Genomic DNA, 13597 nt, shown 5'->3' with positions numbered 1-13597 from the left:
TGGATCCGACATAATCCTTGGCAGGCCCCTCGGTTTGTGCACTGTGACGTTTGCAACAGCAGGGGAGAAGGGCTCCCGGATCGGTTCACGGCTTCCAAATCTGGGGACACGGGCCTTTTAAAGATCAATAACGCTGAGGGGGAAGACGAGGCGGTTTATTACTGCACTGCCTGGTCAAGGCCTGCCAGCATGTTTCACAGGGAAACCTTCTGAGGGGGAACGGAGACAAGAAGCTTCCCTCGCTCTCTCCATGCTGAGGAAATGAGCAGCATCCCCGCGAAGGGCGTCCTGCCACCTGGCCACCACCGAGGGGTCTCTCAAGATCACTTGCCATGAACTCCGATTCCTATCTCCTCACAAGTCTCTGCTTGGACACCCTGAGAACGCAACGTGGGAGTCGGTCCAGCTCTTGGGAGCATTTCTGGAGGGGGAAGAAAATGCACCCAAACGTTTTCCATCCCATGAATGCTTTTGGAAAATGAGCAGGGCTCTACCTGTACATCTTAAAATACCCTTCAGTCTAGCGGGAAGAATGTACAGATCCAGGCTGAAGTGGGGGATGAATACACCCTTTGCCTCAGGCCGTCACACGGTCGCTGTCCCTGAGCTAGAAGGGGAAAACCTCCTTCTCCACAGCCAGTATCACCCGGAGCCACTGGTTCTTGGGCATCAGGAAAAAAACAAGACAGACTTTTCTTTTCTATTTTTTGTGAATAATTTTTTTTATTGGAACATATAAATCTACAAATTACAACAAAATACAGTAACAAAAATAAAAATAAAAAATACCCCCTCCCCCCTTTTGAGGACAGAGATTCCAACCTCATTTAAGTCCCAAATGTCCCAAGATTCCAGAGCACTGGAAAAAAACATATAAATCATGTTGCATTGATCTGTCCCTGGGCCCAAACATTTATGAAGTTCCAGCTTTGCATCGTCCTTTTGTTGTTCTCGTCGTGCTTCTGAGAGTGTGTCCAGTTCTGCGATGTCCAACAGCTTCATCAGGGACTCGTCCCTCGTAGTCCAGCAGTCCAGCCAATCCAGCCAGTCAGTCCAGCCAGTCCAGCCAGTCCGGCCAGTCCGGCCAGCCAGTCCAGTCAGTCCCGTCCAGCCAGTCCAGTCCTGCCAGATCAGCCAGCCAGTCCGGCCAGTCCAGCCAGCCAGTCCAGCCAGCCAGTCCAGCCAGTCCGGCCAGCCAGTCCAGCCAGCCGGTCCGGCCAGTCCAGCCAGCCAGTCCAGTCCAGCCAGCCAGTCCAGCTATTCCAGCCAGCCAGTTCAGCCAGTCCTGCCCAGCCAGTCCAGCTGGTCCGGCCAGTCTAGTCCAGCCAGAACAGCCAGTCCAGCCAGCCAGTCCAGCCAGTCCAGTCGAGCCAGCCAGTCCAGCTAGTCCAGCCAGCCAGTTCAGCCAGTCCTGTCCAGCCAGTCCAGCCAGTCCGGCCAGTCTAGTCCAGCCAGACCAGCCAGTCCAGTCCAGCAAGTCCAGCCAGTCCGGCCAGTCCAGCCAGCCAGTCCAGCCAGTCCAGTCCAGCCCAGCCAGTCCAGCCAGCCAATCCGGCCAGTCCAGCCAGTCCAGTCTAGCCAGAACAGCCAACCAGTCCAGCCAGTCTAATCCAGCCAGTCCAGTCCAGCAAGTCCTGCCAGTCCAGCTAGTCCAGCCAGCAAGTCCACCCAGCCAGTCCAGCCAGTCAGCCAGTCTAGACTGGCTGGACTGGCTGGACTGGCAGGACTGGCTGGACTTGCTGGCTGGACTGGCTGGTCTGGCTGGTCTTCTTGGTCTGGCTTGACTCGCTTGCTGGTCTGGAGGTCTGGATGGCTGGACTGGCTGGTTAAGATGAGGAGCCTGTATTAAAGAGAAGGAAAATAAAAGAAAATAAAGATGTGGAAAATTTTAATTTAGGCGCTTTGCCGTCCTTGGTGGGCAGTTCAGACTGAACTGCCAACTCTAGGAAAACCTCTTTCTTGCTCTTACCTGGTTTTCCTTTCTCCTCCCCTTCAATTGTCTGGATCCTCGACGATGTCCTGTGTCTCCTGTGTGAAAACATAGTATCAGAATGTTAGGAGGCCGCGTGCAAAAAACACAGACTCAGGTGTCGGCTACCTTCCTAGCATGTTGTGTCTGCGTAGATGATGTTTTAATAATGGGAAGGACTTTTAAAACACGCCTTGACTTGTACAGAAGGGGCCCCTTCTGATGGGTGGGTGGGCAGGGGCTGTGGCCCCTCGAACCCCCAACACGCCCTGAACCCTCTTTCCTTCCCTTTCCTCGGCTGGCAGCACTTGCTGCTTTGCTGTTGATCTGGTTAATTGGATGATCATTACCTGGAGCAGTTGATTTAATGTCTCCATCACAAAGTCCTCCTCACTGCCGATGCTGTTCTCTGAGGACAACTATGAAAAAGAAGGATTGGTGAAAGGAGAACCAGGACTCAAGCCAAAGACCTTTTGAGACCCCTATTTTTAGGAGCCTTTGTGTGTAGGAGGAGGAGAGAGGCAGCTGGGCTCCCAGTCACTGCAGGTAAAACCCCTCCTCCTCCTCTTACCTGCGCCCCACCTCCCAGGATCCACCGGATGCGTCCATGCAGCGCTTTCCGGTGAGGGAAGGGCTGCTGCCCAGACCCCACTGGGGGGGGGGACAGGGGGACTGGAAGGGAAGCAGGTCAAACTTACCCAACTGAAGGAATCCTCCTCCAGCCTCCTAGGGGCGCGATGGTGAGGGACCTCCAGGAGACTAGGAGAAAAAGCCCACCCGAGAGATGAGAACAGGACATCCGAAGGGGCCTCCTGGTCGGGCGAGCCCTCTCCCACCCAGCAGGGCAGCAGTGGCCAGCCCCCTCTTGAGGGGCTCCTTCCAATCCTCTTGCCAAAGGTAGACTCCCTCTGAATACAGGAGCTCCTTTCCTTCGTGCAGCCATGAACCGGGTGCGAGACCTGCCCTGCCAGCTGGGAGGAGGTTGGCCAAGGGCCAGCCCTCTTTCCCGGGACGGAGCTAGAAAGATGGGCAGAAGGTGTTGGACGCGTGCAAGTCTAGCCCCTCCCCTTGTTCTGAAGCCTGGGGGGGGATCTCTGAACGAAACCAAGCCACCCATTCCGGTCCCTTTGGCTGACTCACTTTTCCGCTGAGTCCAACAGGCTTTCCAAGCTGCTCCGCCGGCTCAGGGGAGGTTGGACTGCCAAGGAATCCTGTGGATGAAAGAGAGGCATGAAGCGGAGGAAGTTTGGACCCTTCCCCAGAAGCCCACCTCCCTCTGGACGTCAGGGATGTCCCCCCTTTTCCTCTTCCCCGAGGAGGAAGAAGGAGAAGCCATAACTTCAACCTTACCCAGGAGACGGGAGCCGTCAAATGGGTGTCCTTCGCCTGCACACGACGGGGAATGTCCTCCTTCCCGACCAGGCTATGGGAAGAGGGCACAACAGGTCAGCAACAGGAGGTGGAAGTTCTGGGGCTCCCGTCATTAGCCCCGGTTCCTCTTTCGACCTCCTGGGCTCTGCTTCCAATATCAGCACTTACCTCCCATCTTCTCCTTTCTGGCCACTGGGAGACCCCCAGGAACCAGCTTACGGAAAGGGTTCCTCCCCCCCCCAGCCTTTGCCTGACCACCCCTGCGTTTGCCCTGGCTCTGAGGCTGGTGGGGAGGGAGGTCTGGGGGTCCTGTGGTGGGCACGTCCGTCCACCCGGGGCATCCCTTCCCGTCCCTTTGCAGAAAAGGGACTACCTTTCCACAGTGGCTTCTTCCACTGGAACCACGTTCTGGCTCTTCTGCTCCGCGTCCTGGGATCCCTGTCGATGAAAGAGAGTCATGAACGGGACGATGTTCGGACCCTCACCCAGAATCCCACCGGCCTCTCAGGTCCCGAAGGGGTTCCATCGAGAGGACACATCATCTCATCCATACCGAGGTGACGGGGACAGGCTCCAACGGAGTCTCTTCTTCTTCCTCCTCCTCCTCCTCCTCCAGGTGACTGTCTTCGCTGACTGTGCTGTGGAAAGAAGAGAACATCGGGTCAGGTCAGAAGGTGAAGCCATCTAAGCCCCACAGGATGAACCTGGGGCTCCAGCCACAGGTAGCCCCTTTGCCTGATCCGTCCCCCGCACTTCTCCTGGCTCTCAGGTTGACCGGAGACCCTCGGGGTTGCCTGTTGGGCACGTGGGCCAAACCAGGGCACCCCTTCTGGTCCCTTCGGCTGGCTCACCTTTCCGCTGAGGCCAACAGGGATCCCAAACTGCTCTGCTGGCTCAGGGAAGGTTGGACTGCCAAGGAATCCTGCCGATGAAAAAGAGGTGTGAACCGGAGGACATTTGGACTCTTTCCCCAGAAGCCCAGCTCCTTCTGGAGTCCGGGAGGTCCCACCATTTTCCCCCGGGAGCCCCCTTTCCCAGAGCAAAGCCACCCGCCGCACTCCTTACGGAAGAGTCCTTCGAATCGCAGAGACTGGGCTCCGGCTGAGACTGGCCAGCCTTCTGCTGCTCCTTGACCCTGAGAGAAGGAAATGACATGGCAGGTCAGCCCCCCCAAGAGACTGCAGTGCTCCCCCCATCACCTGAGGTGGCTATTGATGTCTCCCTGGACCTGTGGTGGTCCCTCCCCTCCTTCCTGCCCTCCAAGCCCTCTGAGCCTCCCCCTCCTCCTTCAACTGATTGCCTTCTCTGACTTGCCTGTAGGAAGAAGATGCTCCAGGTCAGACGCAGAAGCTGAGACCCACGGGATGAACCTGGGGCTCCAGCCACAGGTAGCCCCTTTGCCCGATCCTCCCCCCCTCGCCCTTGTCCTGGCTCTCAGGTTGATGGCAGAGCCTCGGGGTTGCCTGTCGGGCACGTGAGCCAAGCCAGGACTCCCCTTCCCATCCCATCGCATGGAGGAGAGTACCTTTCTGCACTGGTTTGCACCACCAGGGTCCAGTTGCTCAGGAAGCCCCGAGGCTCAAGAAGGTTGGCATCATGGGAATCCTGGAAATAAAAGAGAGACATGAAGCAGAGGACGTTCCGACCCTCTGGCAGAAGCCCGCTTCCCTCTGGAGTCGGGGAGGTCCCCCCTTGTCCTCTTCCCCCAGGAGCCCTCTTTCCTAGGGGAAAGCCGCCCGCCACCCTTTCCTGCTTATCTTCCATGAACAGCATTGCGGTGAGGAAAGGGCTGCTGCCCAAACCCCATCGGGGACGGGGGGCTGGAAGGAAAGTAGGTCTCACTTACCCAACTGAAGGCATCCTCCTCCAGCCTCCTTGGGTGAGGGACCTGCAGGAGACTAGGAGAAAAAGCCCACCCAAGAGGTGAGAAGAGGACATCGGAAGGGGCCTCCTGGTCGGGGGAGACCTCTCCAGCCCAGCAGGGCAGCAGTGGCCGGCCTCCTCCCGCGGGGCTCCCCCCCGATCCTCCTGCCAAAGGTAGACTCGCTCTGAATAGAGAGGCTCCCTTTCCTTCTTGCAAGATCTGCCCTGCCAGCTGGGAGGAGGTTGGCCAAGGGCCAGCCCTCTTTTCCTGGAGGGAGCTAGAATGATGGGCAGAAGGTTTTGGACGTGTGCAAGACCAGTCGAGCCCCTCCTCTTGCTCTGGAGTCTGGGGGTGTCTCTGAACCGAAATAAGCCACCCCTTCCGGTCCCTTCGTCAGACTCACTTTTCCGCTGATATCAGCGTGGAACCCAAGCTGCTCCGTGGGGTCAGGGGAGGTTGGACTGCCAAGGAATCCTGTCAATGAAAGAGAGGCGTTTAATGGAGGACATTCCGACCCTCCGCCAGAAGGCCACCTCCCTCTGGAGTCAGGGAGGTCCCCCCCTTTCCCTCTTCCCCCGGGAGCCCCCTTTCCCAGGGCAAAGCCACTCGCTGCCCTCCTTACCGAGGAAATCTTCAAATCCCCAAGTCTGGGCCCTGGCTGAGAGTGGCCTGCCTTCCGCTGCTCCTTGACCCTGAGAGGAGAAAAAGACATGACGGGTCAGCCCCCCAAGAGACTTCAGCCCCCCCTCCCAGATCGGCTGAGGTGGAAATCGAGTTCTTCCCGAACCTGTGGTGGTCCCTCCCTTCCTTCCTGCCCTTCAAGCCCTCTGAGCCTCCCCCACCCGGAGAGGGAATCGGAGCGATCCGGATTTTTCTCCTCTTTCCTGGCTTCCTCCCTTCGGAGCCACTCCGTCCCTTCTTTTCTCAGCCGATGAGAAACCCAGTGGGTGTCCAATGGAGGCTCCTGGAGGTCAGGGACCTGCGTTCGGATCGGTTCTAGGAAGTACCGGGGAGGGCAGCCCATTGGCTCTTTGGGGTCCTACCTCGCAGGTGGGGCTGGATGGTGCTCCTCTTCAGGGGTCCCTCGCCAGCAGGCGCAGAGGCACCTCCTCAGACGCTGGCAGAGAGAAAGAGGAGCCGGAAATTCAAGTTGAAGAAAAGAATAAGAATAGCAGCAGCAGCAACAACAACAACAGCAACAACAACAACAACAACAACAACAACAAAAACAACAACAACAACAACAACAACAACAAACATCCAGTATGTCAAGGGGTCCGCTTGGTTGGAGAGCACTAAAGGTTACTACGAAGGATCCCTCTGGATGGAGAGGAGACCCTTTGTATCAATGAGGAGGTTTTAGGTTCTCCTAACTCTCTGTCTCTCCCTCTCCATTTTTAAAATTTGGCAGGGGGTGTACTGACATTTATTTCCTAGTTTATTTTTCAATTAAAAATGAATTTTTAAACATTTTAACAAATGAATGCATTTGGGGAAGCAAGAGCCACACCACGAAGCCCCACTCCAAGCAGGGAGGCCACCCCCCCTCGGCAGCCGGTCACTCAGAGAAGCCTTGTGTGTGTGTGGGGGGGGGGTTCCTGCAGCCCGGAGGTCCCTTTGAGAGGAAAGAGAGGAAGGGGGGCTTTGCCGACTCGGGGAACCCCTTTCCCAGATGAGAGAAAAGTGGCTGCAAAGCAGGAGGGGCCAAAGGTAGGGTTGCCAGATAAATGGGTACCAAAAGGAGGATATAGAGAGACAAAAAGGAGGACATATTGCATTTTTCTTTTGAATCGTTCCAGATTACACCCACAATCAATCCAATTTTATTACGATAGCTGCCAATAAATGTCTCAGTCAACCAACCAAGAAACAGTCATGTTAAGAAATAAAAATAAATTCAATAGAGGCTATTTTTCAAAATACTGGGGGTGGGCGGGCAGGTGGGGGCGGGGAAAGCCAGGGGGAAGGGGGTCCTTCAACCTCTCCCCCTCCCATCCAAAATTATAACATAAAATATACAAAAGCCTGACATGTTAAAGGTTTTTATCTTTGCCTGCCCGACGGAGGACATTAGGCTAAAAAGGAGGACATGTCCTCCTTTTGCCTGACCTCTGGCAACCCTAGCCCAAGGCATCCCTGGGACATTCGTGGGGGGACGGTTGCTGTTCTTTGACTCTGGTGGGGGGGGCGGTTCTTGAGAAAGCCGCCTTTCCATTTCTCAGGGACTCCACGACCAACGAGCAGGTTGGGGACCAGATTCCCCCCCTCTGTGCTCCCCGAAAGGAGCAAAGCGACACCCAAGGGGGCTGATGCCGTTTCCCCTCTCCTTCAGGGCTGTCTCTCTGCTGGCTGGGGGCTGGGAGCAAAAAGGGGGCCCGTCGCCCAGCCCTCCCACCTGCCCCACAACCCCTCCTGTGGTCTCTTACCTGGAACACACGAGCTATTCTCCTTCCTGCCATCGCTGGGGCTGGATGCTCCTTTAGCGGGGGCAGTCCTTGTGCCGAAAAGCGAGCCACCGAGAGAGGATCCCCGGGAGAGACCTCCCTTGGTGACCCTGCCTTGAGCACAAATGACCGTTGGCCCCGGGCCGGCTCGGAACCCTGTCGCCCGGGCAACTCCGTCAACAACCCTGGCTATGGAACCCGGCAAAGAACCTCCATGTTTTTGAATGAAAACACATCTCGGCTCCCAAAGGGATTCAGGGGTGGGGATGCTGGTGGGGCTGCCAACCACTTTCCTGTCCTGGCTCCTGCGCTTAAGAAGCCCCGTTGCCTCTGAGCCCTCTCCCTTCTCCCAGACCCCCAACCCCACGTCCTCCTCCTCCTTCTCCTGGCTTCCCTCCTCCAAATCCTGGGCCACTGGGCGCTTCTGGTGACCCTTCCCGGCTAGCCCAGGGGGGCAAGTTCATCCCTAGCCTCTCCCAGAAGGGAGGCTCCAGAGGCAGGAGGGGCTGGTCGCGGATATCGGGCTGGGCCGAGAGGGGGGTCGGCCATCCTTCTTCCCACCAGGAGGGCGAGATCCTCATAAAGATTGGTCTACCTGTTTTGCACATTCAAAGATTGCCTTTTAATGCTGTCTCGGCCGCCTTGGGACCTTTTCTCCCGAGCAAGGCGAGGTGAAATATTTTAAATGAAGAAATAAATGATACACTCTTCTGAATCTATTTCTTTGCTTTTTTCCCTCTCTCCCACAAACTCCATCGGCCCTTCAGAATTCTCACCAATCTTTACATTTAGCCTCACAACATGGTTTGTGTGAAAGGCCAGGCCAAGGGAGAACGGCAAGGCCGGTGTCACCCACAGAGTCTGGTGGGTCACTGGGGACTAGAAGCTTGAACTTTCAAGCCCTAGACCACGGGCCTAAGTAGTCCACTTCACTGCCTCACGATGAAACACGCTTTATCATGGATAGTGGCTCTTTTGGGGGTGGCACGGGGGCACTTCCTCAGCCCAGCTGATGTCCACCTCTTCAACATTTGATTTGATTAAACATAAGTTTTCGAGAACGGCAAAATATCTCTTAAAGCTCTGTGTTCCAGTCCACACAAAGCCAAGACAACGTGGTAGGCTTTCAGCCACCACAGGTCTCCGCCTGCAATCCTTGAAAGGCAAGCGTCCCTCTCCCCGGGAATTTCCGGACTGGGAGGAAAAGCAGCTTCCCCCATTTCGGACTTTTACCGAGAAACAGCAGGTCTTCAGCTCAGAACAGGATCAGCACAAACTCACTGGCGGATGTAGTTCTAGTGATTTGTGTTCCAAACCAGATTCAGAAGATCAAGGGGAAAATCAGGGAGTCCCTTTGGGTGGAGATCCCGAGAGCAAAGTTGTTTGCAAATGGATCCTGAAGTGAGCAGAGTTCAAGAACGAAGCCACCGGTCATTCTAACGAAACGAAACAAAAAGCAAAGCGATATAAAGCAGTCTGCTCTCCTCCACCCTTTGGGATTCCTGGGCTCCTTGGCCTTTCCCCCCTCAATGTCAACCTCTGGTGTAGCCAGGATGCTGGCCCCCAGCTTGGCCTGAGCATAAGGGACCCAGAATGATTATGCACACCAACCCAGTTTTCATCTCCAAAACCCTTCTCTCTTTTCCCCAACCAGCAAAAGCTTCCTCCAGAAACCTCTGCCCTTTGCTGAGCGTAACTCCCCCGATTTCAGCCCTGCCCTTAAAAGGTGTGTGGTGGACATTAGATATTCGAGGGAAGGGTGGGCTTATTTTCAGAAGTCATTGACTTCAGAGATGGGCACATCCTGCCTGCTGAGGAACAGGGTGTCTGGCACAGCCCATTCGATAGAAGTGCAAAAGGGGTTAAGGTGGGCCTTGGCATCAGAGCCCACCTTATGCTTCCTTATAAGCCAGATCTTAAACTGAGGGCACTGTTTTGTGATCTGCATCTCTTATGTTATTTGCATCTTTTTGATCCTTCTTTCTCTTTGTGTGTGTGTTTGTGTATGTGTGTGTGTTTGTGTGTTTGTGTGTGTGTGTGTGTGTGTGTGTGCGCGCGTGCGCGCCGCTTTGCTTCAGGAAGGAAAAGATACTAGTTTTTCACAGAGACAGTTTGCAAAAATGTTTATTGGGGGGGAAGCATTTCTGCTCTTACTCGCAAACTGGACATGAGAAATCAGGTATAGGTGAATGAAGAACAAGTCCCTCGGAAATATTTCTTTATATTCCCGACACATATACACAAGAGAACAGTCCAGGGATGCTTCTGAGATTTTTTTAAAAATTAAATATGATTACAGATGGGGGGAAAGACCAGAAACAATGCTTGTCTCTCTCCCGCTCTTGCAGTTCGGAGTCTTTCCAGCTGTGACTGCCATTTTCCCTGCAGAAGAGCAGAAAAAGAGGTTGAGGAGCATTTCCCTTCATTCATGAAGGGGAGAAAGGCTTGCAAAAAACAACTGCCCCAGAAAACCGGCCCTTTTCTCTGCCATGATGCGCAGGATACAGAGAGGTCCAGGGAGGACCGGGAGACCATGTCACCATCCCTGAACAAGTGCTGGTTTTGCAAGCAGAGTCTCCAGGGTGGAATTCCCGGTGCCTCCAAATAAAGCTTTTGGGGTTCTCAGAGACCCGAGCAAAGAGCAACCCACCTCAAGGTCCTTCAGAGGGGGGGGGGGGGTGCCTGGATCAAGAGCCCAGGGTTTTCATGGGTGAAAATCTGACCTCCGTCCATTGCACGCTTCAGCATCAAGGAATCCCACCAAAAAGAGGATGATTGATGGCTGATTGGGCAGGTGAAGCAAGCAGTATCGATCATCACACAAACACACACACACTTCCAAAACGTTCTCAATGCTACCTTGCAAAACTGCAAATCTGGACCCAAAATTACCTGCCCCCCCCTTTCCCCAAACTTGCAGGCCCTCCTTTCCGCTCTCAGGAGCCTTGACAGCCACCGAGGGTCTGCCTTCCAAGGAGATGCCGGTTCTCCTCCGAATTGAGTCCGATGTTTCCAAAAAGGGGCTTTAGAAGCTGAAGGGATTTGTCTCCTCCCCTCTCCCGATACCCACCCCCCAAATCTCAGGCTGAGGGGTTTTACCAATGGTGCCTTTGGTGGTGTTGTACAGAGATCTGTGGGCAGAATGAGAAGGGTCATGATCCAGAGACAAGACAGAGTGGGGCCAAGGCCGGGCGCCCGCCTCCTCTCACTCCCCTCCCGTCTCCCTGCTTCTGGGCTAACACTGGGGCCATCTTCCTCCTCCTCCTCCTCTGAGTAGACCATACAAATTGCCAGTGCTCTTTACCTGCTTCACGGAGAGGGAAAAGCCATTCTGGGTTAAACCCCAACTTTTTTATCCAGGCACGAAATTCCCGCTCTGCTTTTCTGGGAACTTTCTTCCTCCTGCCTGAAGGCAACAATGGAATAGTTGGGGAAGGAGGAGGGCAGGGAACGGAGAGATGGGTTGACAGGGATCAGGATGTCCTGAAGCCCCTCCCTGCGCAGTCTCCGGGGAGGAGGTGGGACCAGCGGGGGGGGAGAGAGTGAGACAGTCACAGCATCAATGTTTGAGGAGTCCAGTCAGACCGCTGTCTGACCTCCCTGGTCCTGTGTTGGGACCCAGAGCCCTGGGCGGCCGGTGGGGCATCCCCAGAAGTGGGGGGTAACAAGATCAGGCTTGCAGCCCAGGCTCCTCACTCACGCCCTACAAGCCTCGTGCTCGGGAGGAGTCTCAGGGGAGGCAGGTGGGTGGTGCCCCCACTTTGTGCCTTGCCCACGTACCGTTCAGATGCAGGAGGGTCGGGTTCCCGCTCACGTAGTGTGTAATTTGGTAAGTGTCGTAATCCGTGGACACCACGTGCACGGTCGCGGTGCCATCTGTGGAAGGAGAAAGGGAAAGAGGTGGGCGCATCAGCCTTTCAAAGCCCATCAGCCGTCCACGCCAGAGTAAGGAAATGAAGCCCGTGTTGACCTCCCAAGAACCAATCAGAAAACAAGGCAAGCTGCTTTGCAAGATGCGGGGGACGCGGAAAGGATGGGTGAGGACAAATGGGCCTCTTCTGTCGCTTAAGGAGCTTCTTAAAGCACCTTCCAAGCAGCCACAGACTCTCTCTAGCTTCCTACGAAGGAAATCTCTCGCCCGGCTCCGTCGGCCAGAAGTCTCTTTTCTTTACCTTCTGACCTGAAGATGCCAGGTTGTATGTTGTTGAGCAGAATTTTTTTCAACACGCAGGTGTTCCCTCTGGCAAAAAAGAAAAGAGGAGATGAGGACAAAATGTGATTTCCAAGTGTTCCCTCTGGCAAGGAGACGACCTGTATTTGGGAGAGATCTCCTTTAGAGAGGGCTAACTTCTCTATTCTGCACTGGGAGAGACAGATTATTTCCAAGCAACCACCTTAGAGACAAAAGCTATATGTGTGCAAATAAAACACTTTAAATGACTGCCTGACTATGCATGGGGATCCTTTCATTGTGGTCAGGCTCAGAGGTAGCCAGTAATTCATTACAGGGGATTTTTTTTTTAACGAGCACCTCCTTATTTCCTGTTGCACTGGGGAAAGTGTGATGTTGTCCATCTTAGAGCAAGGCTCAGGCCCACCCACAGCATATTCCACGGATCTCCCGATGCATGGCAGCAGCACTGAGGATGACGCTGACTTACTGCGGGATTTCGACATTCATAATAAGGTCTCTGTTCCCCGACGGTTGTAGCCAGAACGCTTTATAAGCTCTCTCTGCCGGATCACCCTTTGCTGTCATCACTGGGTACCATTTCCCAGAGAGCTTTCCAAAAAAGAGAGAGGGAGGTGTTTCCCATTCATTATCTGGAAGGGCAAGTCCGAGGTGGACACGGAGAGAAAGCTGGTGATTGCCAAAGCCGGGGGGGGGGGGAAGCAATCTGGCTATTGCAATGGCACCAACCCTGCAGATGCTGCCATCGTTAGAGAGAAACAAGGAAGCACGTGCGTGATGTGCCGGCCCCTCTGTGCCATCACTCCCCGGAGATCCTTGACCCCTTACCTTTTGGGTGTTCAAGTTGGGATGAACTGGGATGTCCACCACAGCACAAGCCAAGCCTAAAGAGAAGAGCGCAACGCTGAAAAGCCCGCTTCTCCCCATGGGCCTGGTGATTCCTTTGTCCTGGCCAAGAAATAACAGCTGTTGTGGCTGAAGCATAGGTCGCTGCGAGTCTTGGATGAAGCCCCAGATTTTATACAACCTGATGTTGAGAGTCCCTACCTCAACCCGGGCAGGAATGTAGTCCTGCAACTCCCACTCTGCCAGAAAGTGGGGGCAAATACGGCTATTTTTAGATATGTTCTCCAGTGGACAGAGTTCAAAGGCTTGCTTAAAAGAATGAGCGCCCTTATCTTCCCCCCCTTAGTATGGGTGGAGGATCACCGTGGCTCCAGAAGGTCACCTAAATCGTTCCAGAGTGATTCTCCATGGAAGTGGAACGCTGCTTCTCGGAAGAAGCAACTTGAAACCACTGGCAGGCGAGAGGTGGAACATCAGCTGCTTCCACTCCTGCCTTCCTGAAGCCTCTGTGCTGCAAGGTCAGAAGACCTGCCGTCGGAAGATCAAATCCAGGCGCCGGAGGGAGTTCCCGTCGCTTGTCCCAGCTCCTGCAAACTTAGCAGTATAAAAGCATGTAAAAAATGCGAGTAGATAAATAGGTACCACCTTGGTGGGGAAGTAAACGCCATTCCATATCTAGTCACGCTGGCCACGTGACCACGGAGGATTGTCTGCGGACAAATGCTGGCTCTATGGGTTGGAAACGGAGATGAGTACCGCCACCTAGAGTCGGACACGACTGGACAAATTGTCAAGGGGAACCTTTACCTTTTTAAAGATGTCTGTTGAGTCCACCTGACTTCAAGAGAAGAAGTCTGAGAGCAAAAAAATACTGGCGACCCTCCCGATTCTGCCACAACCACCGAACTCCC

The 13597-nt window shown here is 54.6% G+C and overlaps 2 long non-coding RNA genes across 2 annotated transcripts; both read right to left on the bottom strand.

Moving 5' to 3' along the window:
• Positions 1–1464: 1464 nt before the first annotated feature.
• Positions 1465–2728, bottom strand: LOC140702638 (uncharacterized). The gene is made up of 4 exons (XR_013539204.1): positions 2668–2728; positions 2320–2388; positions 1970–2028; positions 1465–1840 (listed from the first exon to the last, which is right to left on the bottom strand). It is a non-coding gene; the product is annotated as an uncharacterized LOC140702638 (long non-coding RNA).
• Positions 2729–11424: 8696 nt separating this feature from the next.
• Positions 11425–12359, bottom strand: LOC144584732 (uncharacterized). Its single transcript, XR_013539158.1, has 3 exons — positions 12310–12359; positions 11821–11888; positions 11425–11524 (listed from the first exon to the last, which is right to left on the bottom strand). It is a non-coding gene; the product is annotated as an uncharacterized LOC144584732 (long non-coding RNA).
• Positions 12360–13597: the final 1238 nt, after the last annotated feature.

Source organism: Pogona vitticeps, chromosome 14, assembly GCF_051106095.1.
Source record: "Pogona vitticeps strain Pit_001003342236 chromosome 14, PviZW2.1, whole genome shotgun sequence".
NCBI lineage: Eukaryota > Metazoa > Chordata > Lepidosauria > Squamata > Agamidae > Pogona > Pogona vitticeps.
Note: the sequence above shows the minus strand (reverse complement) of the source record. Positions and strands in the feature narration are given on the sequence as shown.